Source organism: Eucalyptus grandis, chromosome 4 (genome assembly GCF_016545825.1).
Source record: "Eucalyptus grandis isolate ANBG69807.140 chromosome 4, ASM1654582v1, whole genome shotgun sequence".
Lineage (NCBI taxonomy): Eukaryota > Viridiplantae > Streptophyta > Magnoliopsida > Myrtales > Myrtaceae > Eucalyptus > Eucalyptus grandis.
The window spans coordinates 36,989,853-37,007,300 of record NC_052615.1 but is presented as its reverse complement, the minus strand read 5'-3'; the positions used below and the strand labels follow the sequence as shown (position 1 = coordinate 37,007,300).

Genomic DNA, 17,448 nt, shown 5'->3' with positions numbered 1-17,448 from the left:
AACATTGAGTTTTATGTCGCTAATAAAAATCGGAGATGATGGAAAGGTGCAAATGCATGACCAACTAAGAGACCTTGGTAGGGATATTGTTTGTCAAGAAGATTACGTGCCTATGAATCGAAGTAGGTTATGGGTGCATGAGGAAGCCTTGGAAGCACTTACAAGAAATAAGGTAATTGTTACCTTTATCATTCTTCTCTCTCTTTTGACATGAATTTTCTTGATTGGAATGAATTGTTAGACCTCATGGCCAAAATTACTCTCTTTATATTATTTCCTTGATATGATTAGGAAGCATCTGTACATGGTAGACATTTCCATCGAATTGGAAAAAAAAGGAAAAAAGGAGAAAACTTTAGGTTTAAACAATAAACTCACTACTATTTAGTGGTTATTTGTGCAATTGGTGTCAGTATCGCCTTTTTTTCGCTTGAATTGACCTATTGCGCTGATCCTCTAATCGGATAAAAGAAGGAATGTAAGCAAGGGGAATAATTTCATCATAGAAAAATAAATAATCACATATATGATAAAAAAATGTGGTCTGAATTGAGCATCAACGTCACCACAATAGAATGAAGGTAAAGTGGTATATATGGGTCCACTGTTAGTTGATTTGATGCAACATTTGTGAAGGGAAATCAAAAGGATCGCGTTCAGGCCCTACGTCTTGACGAAGAATGGATGCATTGGGACTCTTTTACTTTTTTAGGAAGATCGGAGAGGGAATTCACAACTGAACAATTTGAGACACTACCAAATTTAAGGTTCCTTTCAGTGTGTCGTGCAAAAGTGATTGGAGATTTCAGAAACTTGCTTCCGGAGTTACGATGGCTCGAGTGGAAAGAATGTCTTGCGTCCGTGGCCACCAATTTTTGTCCAGAGAAATTAGTGATACTATGTATCAAGAAGTGACATTTCCGAGCTTTGGGAAGATTGGAGTCATTTTAAGGTTAGAAAGGAGACCATCTTGTTTTGTCTTTTGTTTCTAATGACTTATTCTTAGCGAAAATTTATCAATCATTTTGTTTTGTAGATGTTGAAGCTGTTAAAAGTTCTAGATCTTAGCTATTGCAACTATTTAAAAGTTACTCCCAACCTATCAGCCTTCCGAAATTTAGAGATATTTCGTCTCAAGGAATGTAGGAGTCTGATGCAAATTCACCCTTCTATTAGAGTAGCCGAGAGCCTCATTTTTTTGGACTTAGAGGGATGTTATAAACTCCAAGAGCTACCCCAAGAAATGGATAAGTTGGAAGAACTGAAGGAACTTTACATAGCCAAGACTGCTATAGTGGAAATTCCTCCATTTATAGGTTCTTTGAAGAAGCTAGAGGTGCTTAATGCCGCTGGTTGCAAATCATTGGTTGGACTTCCCGATTCAATTAGCCTTCTGGTAAATTTGTTGACCCTTGACCTGAGTTTTTGCCCCGGGTTATGTAAACTTCCAGAGAATATTGGATCCCTCATGGAATTGCGGCGATTATCATTCGGATTTAAATATACTTCCCATCATATCACCGACTCTAGTATGTGGCACCAAATCGGATGAATTGAGACAGTTTGATGCAATTAGTTGTGATTCACCTGAATTCACCGGGAATTTGGATATGAAATTTGATCATATTTATAGGAGTAATGAATTGAGTAATTTACCTAGTACTATTAGCAAGTTGGGCAACCTTGAAGAATTAGATGCCTCATATTGTGAGAGCCTAGGAGGGGAAATAGATATAGATGGGTTGGCTTCATTGAAGATCCTTAGATTAAGTGGGATAAAAGTTTCGGGCTTCCATGGCACATTCAATAAGCTTTCTCGTCTTGAGAGACTTGAATTAGACGGCTGCGAGATGCTTCAGTCGCTGCCAGAGCTCCCTGCCTCTTTAAAAATTTTGAAAGTCACCGGTCAACAACGTACGTTTCCTCAATTTTCTCATTTAATCCACCAAGAAAAGCTCTATATTAGTAGTTGCCCATTGTTGGAATCCATGCCGGAGCTTCCTCAGGACTATTGAAACTTTATGTCTACGGTTGTCTTGAGTTGAAAGAGTTCCCGAGTTTGTCAACATTGGAATTCTTGTCAGAATTAAATTTTTTTGGTGCAAGAAGCTGACAGAGATCAAGGGCCTAGAGGGATTAAAATCCTTAATAAGACTTATTGTAGGTGACTGCTGGAATTTGTCCAACCTTGATGGCCTTGAACATCTAGAATCTTTGAAACTCTTGATTTTACGTTCAACTGATCCAATATGGAAAGATGGTCAAGTTCCAGGCTTTGAAAAATTGAAAAACTTGGAAAAGCTAACTGTACAGATCTGTGACTCCCTTGTAAGAGTGGACGTTTCCCAATTAACACATCTAGAGACATTAAGAATTCATAATTGCAAGAATCTACTCAAAATTAAAGGTCTTGAGAGATTGAAAAACTTGACACATTTAAGTCTTGTGGAGTGCCCATCCATGGAAACTTTACCAGACCTCTCGTTCTTCCATAACCTGAAATATATGTGGGTTGGCGGGTACTCGAACAACCCTGTTGTTTTGGCGAGGGTCAATCTCGCATGAACTTCCGGATATCGCAGAGCTCCGGGAATCGAGGCGTCCAAGCTCTAAAGGCATTCAGCGATGCAACTTATTGGACGAGTCAGAGGTATTTGGCCACAACGTGCGGAACGAGTCACGTTTCTTGGAGAAGGTAAATGAAGCAAATCACGCTATTCATTGTCGTCGTCTCCCACCACTTTACGGCCTTAGTCTCGAGTCTCACTTTTCAAGTCTTGATGTTCAGGAGGTCAAGTCCAATTAGGTGCTATTGGATATATGCCCTAAAGCTACTATGTAATAGTTATATATTAGGGATTTCAGTTGTAATATCATTATTATTATTTAATCAATGGCAATGATGTATTTATTCACATGTCCAATTATTTTATATTTATGGAATAAGATCAGTTGCAATCAGTTGCAACTAGACATATTCTTGAGACGTCAAGAATATATGTGGCAAATTCATAATTAGACTGAATCTTTAAATTGTTCCCGATCGATAGATTATTGAGTGGATATTAATAATCCTGTTGAGACCAGTGTGTTCTTAACTTCATCATTAATTATTGGATATTTAAGGGAATTATGAGTCATAAGTCATTGGGTATTATGATGCCTAAGTTAAAAAAACAGGTGTTTTTTTTTTTTTTTTTTTTTTGGTGACCTAGGAAATCCCAAAGCCGACAGCTAGCGGGAAGAACCCGGGCCGACGCAAGCCGGCCACCACACTCACGCCAGCCGGTTAAGTCACCCCCGACGCATTGGGGATTCGAACCCCTCCCCTTCATGAGGGGAAGAGGGCCCAAAGCCAGCAACGCCACCCAGGTGGGTAGTTTAAAAACACAAGTGTTTGTATTAGATAAGTTCATTGAACGTAATGCATATGAAACGATTAGCGACATGAAAGCTTTGAGCATGGTCAATGTCTAATTGTTTATGCTTTGATCTTGTGTAAATAATCCTTAGACCTGAAGAACAATGTTAACTTGTGTGTCGAACAACTATGGTTTACGGGTGCACATAATGCCAAGTCATTGATCCGTCTTTATACCTAATGGTCATAGTTTGTTCATATACAAAGTTGCACATGTGCGCAATATGGAATCTGTCTTCTTGTTACATGCAATGTATAATAATGACGTCCTATGCAATTTGATTATGACAATGTATTGAAATCTTCGGTCGGGATTGTAACCGAGAATAAATTGTTTATGTCTCAAATAAAATGTATGTCAATTAGATTTGTGCATATGATCGAATTGGTGACTTGATAAATATTCCATGATCTTTGTTTGATCGAGACATAATAAGATAGAGGAATTGAATTGCATTGTAACCAAAGCTGATAGGTTCATTATGTTTTTAAAATATTCACACTATTTGGGTAGCCATAACATATTGCTAAATGTCAATCATGGCTTATAAGACCTAAAAGATTAATCAAGACAATTAATTTTTTTTAGAGTACTAATGTGTTAGTACAAGTCTTATTATCAGCTTGATAATGAACCTAGGGATGTCACACACCATAAACAATTAGGAAGTGAAATATTGTTGCAAATGTGTTTGCAATTATTGCAATCAAATTCTGTCGATTTGAAATTAAATTAAATGAGATTTAATTTAATTTGTATTATAGTCACGAGCCTATTTGCATATGATGCACATATATGCTCAAAATGAATATATGTTAATGTATTTTCAAATGTACACATAAAGATTATGTCATATACATACATACATATATATATGTATGTATGTATGTATATGGATTGATTAGTTATTTTTATTAATTAATCTATGTGTGTTTCTTTTAATTATAATATAATATAATATAATATAAAATAAAATAAAAATTAAAGGGAGAGAATCGTGCATGAATGGTCAGCAATTGCTGACCAACCGCTCATGCACGATGGTTGTGCATGAGCGGTTATATAATTTTTATTTAAATTCTATTTTTTGAGGACAGAAAAAGGTGCTCCTGAAAATAGAGAAAAGGGTGTGTGTTCTTGGGTTGTCTTCAAGATGCAAGAAAGAAAAGATTTTCTCTCATCTAAGCCGTGACTAAAATATCAAGGACAAGGCGGATTGTCTCCATGAGATTGCTAGCATAATCATAGTGGTGATTATCTGAAAGTTCTCTCTTTCATTTGACGTCTATTGTTAGTGTGTCTGAACTAGAAATCCGACGTTTGTGGACTCGAATTGTAGAACATCTTAATCAATTTGTATAAAGCGCGCTTCGAGAGATAATTCGTTTAACTCTCTTTTTATATTCAGATTTTTTATTAAAACGCACGAACAATGCTTTCGGAGAATCATATATAAAATATTTTTTTTTTGTTTTTGCTGTGTTCATTTTGTTAATTTTACCTATACATGATTTATGAAACACCAACAGTACCGCCCATAACGTCAAAGTTAAGAAAGCAGAGGAGATCGAGTTCGAAAACAGCGCACGCAGCAACGTCATTCTTGGCGGTGAAATCCAGGTAAGTCCAATTAGCGCCTCCGGGGGGCGATGATGCTTCGAAGAAGCACGACAAGAAGGAACAAACGGCGTGAGTCTTTTTGTGTGGTGAAAATTGCTGAGAGCTTATTCATCCACGATTCTTGTTCAAAGGGGCTTTTGAAGGACGGGTTGCACAAAGTACTTGAATCTGGTGAAGCTCCCTGTACATGGGCTGTCTCCAAGAGGTACAGTGAGCGACGCCGTGAAGTTCCCCTCTCGGTCGAGTCGCTGCTGGAATCGTCTCTGGCGATGGCACGCTCTTCACCGAGGATGGGGGAAGGGTTTCAAGCGAGGGCGAAGCACCCGCTGGAAAAGATCAAAGTCGAGGACTCTGGCTACGGCGATTGTTTTTAGCCATCTCTTCTGCGGACATCATGATACAGGTGTGGTTAGTAAAACACGAACTAAAAAATGATTTTTCCAACGCACCGATAAATTAGTTAGTGATCGTTTTTTTCTTTTTTTTTCAAAATATACGAGCGTGCACTACAATAGAATTACAAATATTTCTATAGAATCAGTAAGTTACAAATTTCTTCTATCATTAAAAATTTTCCCCAACTAAAAATGTTTATAGTTGATCATGATTATTTTCGTTTTGTCTACTTTCCCTTTGCATAAAATAATTAGGTCGAATTTAATCATTTTCCACGACAACAGCGTAGTGTTTTCCTTCTCTTGCGTGATTCAAGCACCAGGGGAAGCTAATGGAGGAGGATGGCATGATGCTTCGGAAAAATCACTCTCTTGATAATGCGAAAAAGTCATCGGAATGCCTTCTAAGAACATTACGTGTTGTAGCCATCAAGTAAGATTGTTGATCCTAGATAACGACTATCACTAGCAAATTTGAGTTGTAATCTTCTCGAAGTATTGAGTTCGAAGATGATTTGCTTCCTCCTTGACATCTATTTGGTTATGTTTATTCGTCTACGCAGATACTTTTGATTACATTTTATCCATGAGGATGCTATGTTGTACTCTTCAAGAAACCCCCCAACTTCAGTACTTCAGTTATCTCAATCCCTTAAGAATTTAAGAATTCTTTTCATGGTAAGTCATTAACATATTTTTGATACACTGCTACATTCTCTTCACAAGTTTCCTTGGCTATTTTGGATTCTTGATGAGACTCGCGTGTCGAATTTGACCGAGGGCAGAATATCCATCAAATCAATCCCGTCTGGAAAAATCAGCTTCAGATTTTCTTCCTCAACCCCCCACGAAAATTGAACAAGATCGAACCCCAACTCTGAAGTGAAGTCTGCACAATGAGAACTTCCTTCCAGATGCAATCCAAGCTAGAAGCAAAATCTATTTCCAACAAAACCAAGAAACCAGTGTGCAATTGGGGATCTGCAGCAGAACTTCACCAGTTATTGCGTTATTTTCCAAAAAATCAAAATGTCAATTTTCATTGCCAAGACGTCGTCCCTCAACTTCTAGTAACTCATGAGGATAGTGGATACAGTCCGTGTATTCTGTTTCTGGGAGGCGTGGCAGCTCCATGTGTAGACCAGCTTTCTAAGGCTTCACTCTTATGAGCCCGACATGTACGTATACCGTGTTTGGGCTCCCACAATCAGCTCTATGACTTTTGCTGCATGAGTAAACATAAAGGAATGAGCACAATTGCCCATGATAAGTAGCCTTATCTTAGCCAACGTAAAAAATAGAAGCAAAATGGACACATAGGAACACCTGTAAGAGCCCCAAAAAGGGGAACAGGCTCCGACAATTTACTCTGCTTTGTCGAGCCTTTCCCTGAAATATCAGAGAAGGAACATGATTTACCATGAGGAAATTAATCCCAGAAATGTAAACTTCACACTGGATATAATTTCTAGTAGCTATAAGTGTACCTTGTGTATTTGCTTAAAAATGGATCTCTCATGAGGTAGGGTGCCCAGAGTAGCTTTCTTCTTTTCAACTACTTACGGGGAAAAAGAACATAAGTTGACACGTCATGAGAGAATCATTAATCTGGACATTAGATGGCTGAAGAAAGGCCAGTCCAAAAGCATTGTGATACAAGCCAGGGCATGCATGCTAAATGGACAAAATCAAATGAGCGAATACATATTTAGACTCTAACCTCATCTTTTTCTGAAGTGGTGTCCTGAAACTTGTGGTCTTTACTACCCCACGCAGACAAAGTAACTTGAGGAAAGATGCCAACGCCAACCACATCCATGGCCAGCGTAAGAAACCAAGGAGTCCAGGACCGAGTTCCATACTTTCTAATAAACAAAACATAGATTAGTGGCCTTGCGATAAATAGGATCTCCCCCATGAGAAATAAAGACCCATGAACGCCCTTCTCGGACAAAATAGATGACAATGTTGATTTCTCTACCTTTGGAGGTGTCATAAAACAAAATGCATCAGCGAAAGTACATCATACAACTTTACCAGGGTTCAACTAACAACCTCCCGACACACCTACCGAGAGATTCCACAATAGCATTCTGTTGCTGCACCCTGCACAACCACGGTGGGTCAGAAACCATTCTGACATTCTCTCCAAATCTGCTTAACGCTGACAGTGCTCTTCCTTCCAGATTCCACCCATTCTACCCAAAGCTATTCTTGAAAGAACCAGGCCCACTATAAAATCCAGGTTTTCTGGAATCTCCAGGTCTGGACTGTGAGGAGGAAACTTCTGATGCCTTCTCAGAATTTGGAATCTCTCCGCCCTGTAGAAGCATCATATAGCCATTATTCCGAAACATGGCTAACCTAACCAAATACCTGGTTCAAACAGACTACTAGAACATCAGGAAACTACACAAACTATGGCTACATGAAAAGTCAGCTAACATCATCTAAACTCACTTAATAGCCTCTGTAGTGGCAATGAAGTTCCACTTCTTGGTATCACCATAGTAATGTTGTGCAACAACTTCAACGAGTGTTTCCAAGTCCTGCAATGCAGATATGCATAACGAATAAGGAAATGTAGAAGGCTCAGGATGACAAGTGTGGATCTGAGATGCGGCGGTATCAATTATGTGTTCATTGACGGCAGTTATGACACCCAAGATAGCAGTCTTTGCAGTAAAATGACAAACTTTCCCAATAAACTACAAATTCTTTCATTACACATGAGGGAAAAAATGTGGAAAACAATAGTCAAAATTCTATAAGAACAGGCAGCCTAAATTTTAATTAACATGGGCTTGCGTTTGCACAGTTTACTCCTTGAATAAACCCGCACAATTTAAGGAAGTGATGGCCTATTAATCAAACATGCTCTCTTGAGTTTCTGTATATGTAGAGATTTAAAGCAATGAAAATACGGAATGTGCGGTTCCACTTTGACCAAAAAATCTCTCCTTTTCTTAGTAACTTTTCTGTTGTCCAGCTCACGTAGAGCTTTATGTCAATGCAATTGCAGACAATGGATCACTACAAGTTAGTCAACTGCGAAATCTTCCAAGTAAGAACCATATTGAGAAAGGAGATACAACAACACGATAAAAATTTATACAAGAAGAAGATCGACAAGATCCCAAAAGACTCGACAATAGAATTGATCCTCCAAATGATGGCCATTGAGAGCCATCAATTAATAAAGTTAGGTTAAGATTGCCAAAGATAGTGTGATGTGCTCTTCGACAAGCCACGCCCCTTAGAGAAGTACAATAACAAGAAATGGAACTAATTAAATGGCTTCTTATCCTCTCTGCACAATATTTTTCCTTCCAGCACATTTAATAATCCTTCTTCCCAAACTGAAGCTTCCACCACCCAATAAAGACCCACAATGATATGAACCAAAATCTATGGCCACCCATTCACAAGGAGTGCAATGAAAGATGGCTTAAGCCTTCTTATGGATATGACACGTACACATCAGCCAACTAGGATAATTCCAATAGAAATATCATTAATGACAAAGTCGTCCTCACCTGGATGCCCAGGAACGGGCTGCATCAACACTAAATAAATACTGACGAAAGGAATGCAATGGGCCTTGTTACGATCGATCATCTTTTGTCATACAACTTCGAAGACCCATCAAATCACAGAATGATATAGAAAGTGAGATAGCTAGTATAAGCACCTAGAGGGGGGTGAATAGGTGCATAAACAATTTATCGAGATACGGAAGCGATTCTAAGCAGCCGATAGAAAATAGTTCACAAAATGATTTACGATCAAAGTAAAGAGAGTAAGGAAGAGAAGATTGAACACAGGACTTATAGTGGTTCGGCTTATTCCAAGCCTACGTCCACTCTTCCGCACTGACAACCCACCGGCTGGATTTCACTATGAACAAAAGAGAAGTTACAGCTCATCTTTTCCTTGATTCCACAGTATAGATGTTCTATCACACCTCCTCAAGGTTTCTCACGAATATAGACTCTCTTTTGTATACAAGTATTCGCTCAAAGAAATTGTCTAAACAACAGGGAGCTTCAGACTTTGGAATTCTTCTATCGCGCACTCCTTAACAACTTAGAACGTCTTCCTTATATACTCATTTATGCCATCATACCCGTTGGCACTTACCAAAGGAATTCCTCCAATCTACCCGTTGGACGGAATCAATTAGGAAGATCATTCTGACTATTAAAGGAACGTGTCGATAGCCCATCAATCATGTTCGCCCATACAATCGGGATCTCGGTTTCCATAAGTAGAACCTTCCGATAATATTTAGGCAATCATCGATTCCTTAATCTTCGAGTCAATCACAATCAATCGAAGAATTCGGTTGAGTCTTTTCCAGCCACGAGATCTTCTCCAGTTGATAAGGTCAAGCCCTTAACAAAACATCCAGTTCTGGGTAACCTTTCTTCAACGGATTAAAGATCACAATGAGGATAGACTTTGAGTCTTGAGTCCGGCTGTCCGAGGTCTTCGGACTTTAAATAGCAAAGACGCAAACCTTCGGACTAGACTCGATGAAAACGTTTTGTCAGCTTCAAAATACTTCAAGAGGATTTCTCCAACAATCTCCCCCTTTTTTATGGTGACAAAACTTTCTTGCAGATTTGGACAACTTTGACCTGCAAAACATTTCTCAAACACATATGCATATCTTATAGAGATAAATGGCTAAATAAATAACACTAGAATCTGCAACCACAGAAAATAGTCTAATAAGTGATAAAGCCATCCATAAGATACCAATGATAGTTAATAAAAGCAGTCAAGTCCAAGTCTAGTTCAGTTCAGACACAAAAACAAAGTAAAACAATCCACAAAATCCAACAATCAGTCCAACACACCAACCACACGATTAAAAGTTAAAATGTTCAAATCTTGCATCTCTCCCCCTTTTTGTCAGCATTAAAAAGGTTGAGATGAAAATGGAATGAAGTCAAGATTGCTTGGGAACGCGGACAAGCTGGAAATCTCCCATAGATCGAACGATGCCTTCCAAATTTTCAAGTCTTCCTTCAGTGTGTGATCTCCTCACCCTTGGCATTGGCCTGAGTCTGAACAGTGAGGGCTTGGATTTTATCATTCAATGAACATGAAGAAACTTGACACGCAGTTTGCAAGTTTTGAACCTCGCATCCCAAGGCATAAATTTGACCTCACATCTCCAAGAGAATATCCATGATTCTGCGAAAATCTGCTGCATTATCGGTCCCGAGTACTTGCTTCGGCTCGATCTGATGGAGTAAATGTAGACGATGGTAGATCAGCATAATCTCGCAGGTTTGGCGATGAAATTTCATGACCTTCTTCTGGAAATTGAGAGGCATAAACATCCTCTGGGTCTGCAGGTGAGCGACTGACTCATTCACTTACGTCAGGATATGAGGACTTCCCTCTTTTCTCTTGATCTCCCCCTGTTTCCATGCCTACAGGTGAAGAAGAGTGTTCGTCAGGTTCTCCTTCCTCTCCTCTTTCTTCTTTTGTCTCAACTCTTTCCTTCTCAGCTTCTCTTTCTTCTTCTTCCTTCTCCTTTGCTTCCTTCTCCTCTACTTCTTTCGCCATTTGTTCCGATTCTTTTCCTAGAACAGGACGACTTAAGTTCTTCAAAGCTATTGCAGAGATGGTGAGATTTGCATCATCATCTTCATCTTCAACAATAAGAGCTCTTCTTTTCGGTTTTGAAGCAACCAAGGGCTCATTTCCTTTCCGCTTTGATGAAGAAGAGGGTTGATGAGCTTTGAGTGGAGTCTTCTCCTTGAATTTCTCCAACGCCTTGTTCAATTCCTTCAGATGCATCTTGGTCACCATTTTCAGTCCTACCACCATATGATCGCATGATCGAACACAAAAGATTTGCGGAGGCTGAATATTCAGATGTCTGAATAACTTCGTCACAAGACTTGGGTAAGGAAGTTGGCATTTGTCCTTCATCATGGCTCTATACATGTGGAACATAAGAGTGTGAGGAAGAGAAAACCTTTTCCCAGTGAGAATGGCATACATCAGCTTTGCCTCTGAACTTGAAACATCAGTCTTGGAAGTTGATTTTGGTCGAAGGCAATTGATCACAATCTTGTGAAGCAAGATGTTGAATGCACTCATCCTTAAGTAGGAAATCTTTTCCTCTGTTCTCCTGTCCTTGACAAGTTCCAATGTAGCACCAGCAATAGAAACTTTGATCGGTTGATATCTTCCCCTCTCGACTCCCAACACATCTGCCAGTATATCCATATCCACAACATAGTCTTGATCTTTGACACTGAAGGAAAATCTATTCGCATCTAAAAAGCTAAGATTTGAATAGAAATATGCGGTTAGTTCAGCACATGCCTCTATAGTGTTGGAGCAGAACTTTTCAAGTTGAAGATAACCGAGCTTTTCCCTCAAGTTCACATTTACAAAGATCCAGAAAATCAAAATTCACACTCCTAGGGTTTATTACCCCACGCTTCAACAATTTCGAGTACAAATCCTTTTGTTCCTTCGATCTGAACAAATCTCCTCTTTTTCCTCGACTTTCAACCGCAATACCCATTCTCGGTTGAAATTGACTGTACAATTTGTCATCATCATTCCCATCTACAGGATTCGGTCCCCAATCACGAGGATCACTCGGGATGTTCGCAAGTTTCCTCGGCCAGCCCTTTATGAGCAATTCCCAAACTTTCCATTCTTCACAGAAAGATGTATTCATTTCCATACCCTTTCTCTTTAATAAAATCATCGACATATTTCAAGGGAGTACGCGTTGCTTTTAAGGCACGATACAACTTATAAATAGAAGCGGGCTTTTGAACTCTTACGAGTCTCGCATCCTCGATGATTTCGTCATCTTGTTGATGATCAACGCCTTGAGGGCTAGATGGAGGAGAGTGATGCTGCTAAGAATGTTGTGGGCTCGATTGCTGTTCTGGAGCCACATCTTCTTCAGTGAGATCAAAGTGCGTAGGCCCCTTACTCATTCGACGTGGTCCCCTGCTTGCGATTCTCGAAGACTTTCTTGAAGACGACATCTTTCTTAATTTTTGGAAGATTCCTTGCTTGACTTTCCCAAGAAAGATGACAACTTTTTCGAAGATTAAATAGGGGAAGAAAACGGGAATGGAGGATCCATGCTTTCTAGGGTTTTGAGAGTGAAGTGAAGAGTAATCAACGGTACACGATCGGTTTAAAAGAAAGATAAACGAAGCGTCACATTTCAACATAACTGTATTTTTCCGCGAAAATAGTCATTTAAAAAATAACTTCCTTTTTTTTGAAAATGAAACGATGCAGTAATTTCATCGATTAAATATAGCAACAATCTAAACACAGTCTGACGATCGTACCTCTTCAAGATAAGATTCGAGAGAGAGAGAAAGAGAGACTAACTTACAGTCGACGGTCGTACCAAAACTAACTTAAAGTCTTGTATGTCTGAGTCTGAAAGTCTTTAAACTTTGATTTCCTCATACCTCAAAATGTTGAGTCTGGTATGGATAGACTCAAATTGATTTTTCTCCAAAGGCTTTGTGAATATATCCGCCGCTTGATTCTTTGAGTCAACAAATTGAATTGAAACATCTCCATTTTGAACATGGTCTCTAACAAAGTGATGTCGAATCTCTATATGCTTTGCTCTTGAGTGGAGAATTGGATTTTTGGTGAGGTTGATAGCGCTGGTGTTGTCGCAATTAATCTCTGTGCATGAGTCTTCAATTCCAAAGTCTCTTAGCTGTTGTTTTATCCACAGAATTTGTAAACAACAACTTCCGAGAGCTATATACTATGCTTCTGCCGTAGAGAGAGCTACTGTACTTTGCTTTCTTGAAAACCAAGACACTGTCCTGCCTCCAAGTAGTTGACAAGTACCCGAGGTGCTCTTTCTATCGACTCTCGCATCCAAAGAAGGTCAACGTCTGAATATCCAAGAAGAGTAAAGTCTCCCATTTTTGGATACTAGAGACCAAAGCTTGATGTTGATGAAATATACTTGATAATACGCTTCGCAAAGATTCAAATGAAATTCTTTTGGGTCCGATTGAAATCGACACAAATGCAAACACTAAACGAATGTCGTCTAGAGGCAGTAAGATAAAGAAGTGATCCGATGATACTCCTGTATAGCTTTTGGTTGACTTTCTTTCCTCCTTCATCTTTGTCTATCTTCAAGGAACTTGACATTGGTATGTCAGCCTTTTTGCAATTTTCCAGTCCAAACTTTTTGACAAGATCATTTGCATACTTTTCTTGGTGAATGAAAGTTCCTTCCTCCAGTTGTTTCACTTGGAGCCCGAGAAAGAAGGTTAACTCACCCATCATGCTCATTTCAAATTCATCCTGCATAGTCTTAGAGAATTTCTTGCACAAGCTTTCATTAGAAGATCCAAAAATAATATCATCCACATATATTTGAACAAGTAAAAAGCTTTTGCTTTCTCTTTTAATAAAAATGGAAGTGTCTACTTTACCTTTAACAAATCCATTTCGAATTAAAAACTTACTTAATCTGTCGTACGAAGCTTGAGGTGCTTGCTTTAAGCCGTACAAGGCCTTTTTGAGTCTGAATACTGAGTCTGGTTTCTTTGGGTCTTTAAACCCTGGTGGTTGTTCCACATAGACTTCCTCACGGATGAAACCGTTTAGGAAAGCACTTTTGACGTCCATTTGAAATAACCTGAAATTTTTATGACAAGTAAATGCAAGTAATAAACGAATTGCTTCTAACCTTGCTATCGGTGCATAAGTCTCGTCATAGTCGATCCCTTCTTCTTGTGTGTATCCCTTGGCCACGAGTCTAGCCTTGTTTCTTATGACTTTTCCTTTCTCATCCATCTTGTTCCTGAAAACCTATTTAGCTCCAACAATTGATTTACCTTTTGGTTTAGGAGTCAGCTCCCAGACATCATTAACTCGAATTGTCTGAGTTATTCTTGCATAGCTTCAATCCGGCTTTCATCGGATAAAGCTTCTTCTATGCTCTCACAGGTTCTATTTCAGAAATAAGAGCCACAACACTAGACTCTTCTTGCCTTTTGGATCTTGTGCGGATTCCTTCATTGATGTCGCCAATAATAAGATCTTTGGGATGACTGGACTTATGTTTCCAGTTGCTGGTTAATTTATCAGATTGATGGTCACTTCCTTCACCAGAATCTTCAACAGCCACTTGTTGCTGGTCCTTCAAAGTCTGAGCTTCTTCTTGAGAATTAGACTTTGTAGAGTCTAGAGTAGATTCAGTCTCTTCAGAATGAGTCTGAATAGATTCATTTTTTATAGAATCTTTGAATTTGACATTCATTGATTCTTCCACTGTTTGAGTCTTCTTGTTGTAGACTCTGTACGCTTTGCTTGTGGTTGAATATTCAAGGAAGATGCCTTCAACTAACTTTTCTTCAAACTTATCAACTCGATCATTTGCATTTTTCAATATGAAACATTTGCATCCAAATACATGAAAATATGAAACAATGGGCTTCTTTTCTTTGAATAATTCATAGGGGGTTTTTTCTAGAATAAGCCTTAGAAAAACTCTATTGATGATATAACATGATGTTGAAACTGCTTCAGCCCAAAACCGTAAAGAAATATTGCTTTCAATTAAGAGAGTTCTTGCCATTTCTTGAAGAGATCTATTCTTCCTTTCCACAACTCCATTTTGCTCTGGAGTATATGGAGAATAAAACAAATGCTTTGTAAACCAGATTCGTCACAAAATTTAGCAAAATCTTGATTTTCAAATTCACCTCCATGGTCTGTTTTTATGCTTGAAATAACATACCCCTTTTCATTTTGAACCTTCTCAGCAAATTTTTCAAAGTAAGAGAAAGTTTCAGACTTACTTGTTAAGAAATATACCCAAGTAAATCGCGAGTAATCATCCACAATTACTAGGCAATATTTCTTACCTCCAATGCTCTGCGTTCTTGTTGGTCCGAAGAGATCCATATGCAAGAGCTGCAGTACACGGTTAGTGGAAACATAATTTATTGGCTTAAAGGAATTTCTTACCTGTTTTCCCAATATACATGGTGTACATAGATCAGACTTTTGGTATGATAAATTAGGTAGACCGCGAACAAGCTTCTTTGCTGAGATTTTGGCTATCTCGCTTCATGTTGATATGCCCAAGCTTTTTGTGCCATAAGTTCGCTTCGTCTTGAATTGAGATTAGACATTGCGATTCATCTAGTTTCACGTCTAAGAGGTAGATATTTCCATGTCTTCGACCCATGAAAGACTGAGTAGAGTCTTTACTAGTTCCTGAACAAATACCCTCTTGAAAGTTGATTTTGAAACCGGCATCACAAAGTTGACTGATACTAAGCAGATTGTAATTGAGCCATTCAACTAAAGAAACATTGCTTATTGTGAGGTTCCCAATCATTACAGTTCCAAATTCCACTATTTTTCCTTTGCTGTTTCCTCCAAATGAGACTTTTCCTCCATTCACTTGAACAAGCTTTATGAAACAATTTGAATCTCCTGTCATGTGTCTCGAGCATCCACTATCTAGGTACCATTTCACATTTTTCTTGATAGTAACCTGCATTTAAAAAAAAACTCAAACTTTCTTTGATACCCATATTTTCTTAGGTCCTTTTGAGTTAGTCTGATATACGGTTTTTGCCCAGACTTTATTGACAGGTCTCCAAGCCATAGGACATTCTTTCTCAAAATGATCTGCACTATTGCATTTTGAACATCTAAGAGCATTGCAATCTACTTTGGTTTTACAAAGGTCATTTCAAAGTGATTTTTGTAAGCATTCCTTGTTGGTCTATGTTTAATTCTTTCTTTTACTTTAGGAAAATCGATTAAATGAATGGTTTCAAAAGTAGTCATTCCTAAACCAAATTTATTGAAATAAGGTCTTTGAATAAAAAGTATTTTCTCCAGTTTTTCAGATCCTAGAGAAAAATTTTTGGAAATATTTGAAATATCATTTTTCAAAAATGCATTTTCTTTCAAAAGATTATCTTCACTTTCTTTGAGAGAAGAAACATCCCGGTCTAAGCATTTCACTTTTTCTTTCAAAACATTCTCTTGTTGTTTTAAAGCAGAATTTTCCTTTTTGAGTTCAGAAATTCTTTTAAGAGAAGTCTTAAGACTAAAACATAATTCATCAATGTATTTTGAAACTTTAATAGGGATTTTGAAATTACTTACCTCGAATTCACTTTTTGAGTCTGAATCAGTCTCGGAGTTTGATTCTGAGTCTGATTGTGCCATTAGACATATGTTAGCATAATCATCATCATTATCTTCACACTCTGTATCACTCCAAGTTTTAGCTTTGAGAGCCTTTCGATACCTTTCAGTTTTTCCTTTCTTCTTCCTCAGAAGAGGACAGTTGGGTCTGATGTGTCCCTTTTTCTTGCATTCAAAGCAGACTACATCTGTGTTTGATTCATCATCTTCAGCAGACTTGGTCTGTTGCTTTTGAAAACTTTGTTTCCTTGAATTGAATCTGCTTCCTTTTCTATTCAGCTTTCTGAATCTTCTTATCATGAGAGCAAGTTCTTCATCATTCATGTCATCTTCAGAATCTGTTACATCAGAATCATCATTAGATTTTAATGCAATTGATTTCTTACCTTTAGGATCTTCGTCTTCATTGATTCTTTCCACTTCATAAGACTGAAGGGTCCCAACCAGCTCATCGACAGATAGTGGCATGATTCTTTGAGTCTCTCTGATTGAGGTTTTAATGTAATTCCAATCCTTGGAGAGTCCATGCAGTAACTTGTTTACTTTCATGGGATCGGACCATTCACGATTTCTGTAAAACGACTAAATATGTCAGTTATAGATTCTCCTGGTTTCATTCTGAAGGCTTCGTATTGACCGAGAAGAATGTTGATTCTTGTCTCTTTCACTCGATTGGTTCCTTCATAGGTAATGTGTAATCTATCCCAAACTTCTTTGGCTGTATCACAAGAAGATATTCTGTTATATTCAGTGGGTGATAAAGCACAATATAAAGAGTAAATTGCTTTTGCATCAAGAGCTTG

At 38.3% G+C, this 17,448-nt stretch overlaps 1 pseudogene; it reads right to left on the bottom strand.

Annotated features, from left to right (window-relative positions):
• Positions 1-6,600: 6,600 nt before the first annotated feature.
• LOC120292649 lies at positions 6,601-10,879 on the bottom strand (annotated as a pseudogene).
• Positions 10,880-17,448: the final 6,569 nt, after the last annotated feature.